A 4127-nucleotide genomic window follows, 5' to 3' on the forward strand; every position below is an offset into this window, starting at 1 on the left:
GATATAGATAGATACATGCATACATACCATACATACATACACACATACATACATATACATACTTATGCTTATATATCAAATATATATATATATATATAAACATATATAGATATATAAATATATACATGTACATATATGCGTATATTTTGTATGTGTGTATGTAAATACATATACATATACACATATTTACACAAATCACACACATATATATAATGCATACATATAGTACCTGTCATAGTCTACCATTACGAACAAAGATGAGGGTGCACACATTTTGCCATCGATGACAACATGCTCTTCTCTTACTGGATAGAATCTTGCACCTTTATGGATCCTATAGGTCAATCTTTTGATAGTCAGCAATGTTCGTATGCCTATGAAATATCTGAGGAGGACACGTTGTTGTATTATTACATGGCTGAATGATTTCAGTCCCTTCCCTTCAGACGTAAGTTATGTGAAGGGGATTTCATATGCCTGTTTCACAATAACATTTTTAGTAGAGAACCCAAACACTGCATTTCAAAATGTCTGGTCTAGGTATGCCCTTGGATTGTTTTATTCCACGTTTTTTGTGTGTAGAGTACAATAGAAAGAATAAGTGTATTGTACAGTCTTGATGTCGTAGGTTTAAATACCTTTGCATATCGTTATATTTAGTTTTCCTAACGCTGTAAAAGCGAGTGCTACTCATCTGTTTAAATACTCTCATATATCTGCTGTTGAGTTGCCGAGGAATACAATCTCTACAGCGTGTTTTACTGCACAAAAATTTACTGTGATCTTTGGTATGACTTTTGTTTCTTATTTCACGCTCTGTAACTGGATCTCTATTTTGTTACGTTTATGTTTTCTTTTTCTTACCTCATTTTAGTATTCCTAAATACGGGGCCTATTTCATGTATCACCTAACATTCGTAGAAAAAATTATCTAGATAGAACTGAATGCATCTTTAAAGTCGACACATTTGAAGAGGTAAAGTACATTTGATACTTGCAGTGATCGTATGAGGTTCTACTAAAGATACTGGCAAAGAGAGCTCACGGTGTCGCTTTAGGAATTTTGTTTGTCCAAAATATTAGAGATACTAAAGCAGGGGAGTAGTCTTTTTGTGTCTTTTCCGTACACAATGCTAATTTGTCTTGAATTTGTTTAGGTTTCAACCATAACACTGGACTCATTCTGGTACATCAGCTTCAAGGGTTTAAGCGAATAACTCAAACTTAGCTTTTCCTTTGGTGTTTGGTAGTTGTTCTACTATACATTTGCCTAAATGCTATGTTAGAAGTACAGAGACTAACCAACACTGGTTGTCAAGCGGTAATGGGTGACAATCACGCGCACACGCACACACACACACACGCAACATGCATGCACGCATGTATATATGAAGTGTACGTATGTATGTGTGTATGTATGTATGCATGTATATGACGAGTTTCCAGACAGTTTCAGTCAATCAAATTCTCTTACATGACACTGGTTAACAGGAGTATTTTGTTGAAATCACTTGCTTAGTGTCCTACATATTAGAACTGGACCTGAAACCACGTGATGCATCTTTACCACACAGCCATGCTTGTGCCTCTTTGTTATGTAAAATTTTCTTAAATTGAAAAACGTATTGCCTTCCTGTTTTTAGAACGTACGTGTGGATGACATTATTGCAGGAACTTTAGGTTTTCCATATTTTTACTATGCTGTGCGTGTGTTTCTTTTGTTTGCTCTTTCAACATGAGTTTCTGCACGGGTTACATCAACTGGGATTTCTATTATTGCTTATGAGCTATGAAGATATTTAGTGCTAAAACGCCGTGCAAAATGACCTTTCGAACAGAGAATTATCTCAGCTGTTTTTGTATACGAAGCACCCTCACTTTAGTTGCTTTTTATGTTAATATCTTCTTCGCTACATTTCTCCAGTTCATGAAAACTTTGTGAAAATTATTGTTCAGGAAGTCAGCATCTTCTAGTTCTGTTTCCTGCTGTAATTTTTTTGTCCTTCTGTATTTTGCATCCTGTTTGATATGTTTGTCCTTTTCTTTCTCTTGCACACGCCGCATGAAATTAGTCACGGGAATTCATTAAATTGATCTAGTGAATTCCTTCACATGACTCGTTTTACTTTATATAAAATGATTTTTTTTTCTTTTTCTCATAACAACTGCTTTACTTTTGATAAAGGCTCAACATATTAAATTTCTATACACATGTTGATTTCCAGAAACGTATAGGAACTCGATATTTATTTACTTTCAACTCATCACAGTAAGTCATTGTGGTATTATTCTGTGTCTTTGATTTAAAGTGGAGCGAAACTATTCTCCAGGATTTATTTTCTTCTCTAATTTTCTCCAGTTTACGAAAACTTTGTGAAAATTATAGATCGCGAAATCAGCTCCTCGCTCTGTTACCATCTGTAATTATTTTTTTCTTTTTATCTCTCTGCATTTTCCATCCTGTTTGATGAGTTTGTTCGTTTCTTTCTATCGCTCAGGGCGTTCGAAATTGGTTCTCGTTTTTCACATTTGCTCGTAGGCTGTGTATATTACTAAGGTGAAGGTGCGTGACTTAGAGGTTAGAATATTCGGCTGACGATTGTAAAGTTGTGAGTAATAACTTGCAGTACGTTATGTTCTTGAACAAGACATTTTTTCACGTTACTCCAATCCACTCTGCTGGGAAAAATGGCAGTTCCTGTATTTCAAAGGGTCAGGCTTGTGGCATTCGTGTTATGCTGAACAACCTTGATAACTAAATTAAGGATACTCTTGTCAGTTAGTGCTCAGCCATGTTAATTTCACAAGCAGGCTGTTCTGTAGATCGGATCAACTGGAACACACATCGTCGTAAGGGACCAAGCACCAATTCTTCATATTTCTAATTGTAAACCCAACACTGTTTCTCTCAGACTTCCAAAGCAATGGTTTTTCCTATAATTGCGCTTCTTGTTTCTTCGAATGCTACATGCTAATTGTATACGTCCTTTCATTCGAAATATGAATAAGAGCAACCTAACTGTATTTGAAGGGTGTGAGGTAATTTTATATATGTGATATTATTTTGACATTGAATGCGTTGAGATGGCAGAAACGTTAGCACGCCGGGCGAGATGCTTTGCGGTATTTCGTCTGTCTTTACGTTCTGAGTTCAAATTCCGCCGAGGTCTCTTTCCCTTTCATCCTTTCGGAGTCGATAAATTAAGTACCAGTTACGCACTGGGGTCGATGTAATCGACTTAATCCCTTTGTCTGTCCTTGTTTGTCCCCTCTGTGTTTATCCCCTTGTGGGCAATAAAGAAATAAGAAACGTTAGAACGCCGGGCAAAATGCTTTGCGGTATTTCGTCTGTCGACTTTGCGTTTCATCCTTTCGAGGTCGATAAATTTCGTACCAGTTGCGTACTGGGCTCTATATAATCGACTGCCCCCCCTCCCCTAAAATTTCCGACCTTATGCCTTAAGTACAAAACGATATTATTTTGACATTATTTGTCGTTACTAGCGTAATTTCTGGTGCAATTTCTGGTGTAATTTCAAAGTTTGTCAGCGGTACAAAACCATCATAAAGGAACAGTTTATTCCACTCTATTTTAATGATGTCTTCCAATTTCCTCGAATATTGATGTAACGTTTCAGATTTACAGTACGGTTGGGAGATGAATGTTGAGTTCAATATTTCTAGTCTCTTTACTGAGTGGCATTTTCTATCGCAAATCAATTGAAATTAATTCTGGTAATTCACTAAATTGACCCCATGAATTCCTTCATATGGCTCATTTTATTTTATACAAAGAGGGTATTTTTTTTTCTTTTCCTGATAACAGCTGGTATACGTTTGATGAGGCTCCACATATTAAATCTCCATAATCTTGTTGATTTGCCAGAAGCAGAACTCTAGAAAAGTATAGTAATATAATATTTATTTGCTTTGAACCCATCATGCTTAGTTATTGTGGTATAATTCTTAGTTTGATTTTATTATATTGCAAAGCAGTGCCTAACAGAGTGCAAACAAACTAGACTGAAAATAATTGTTACAAGTACGGGATAAGGATATTTCATTATTTAATATACAAACATACACGCATAAGTGTATGTACGTACGTGTATATATATATATATATA

Source organism: Octopus bimaculoides, chromosome 12 (genome assembly GCF_001194135.2).
Source record: "Octopus bimaculoides isolate UCB-OBI-ISO-001 chromosome 12, ASM119413v2, whole genome shotgun sequence".
Classification (NCBI taxonomy): Eukaryota; Metazoa; Mollusca; class Cephalopoda; order Octopoda; family Octopodidae; genus Octopus; species Octopus bimaculoides.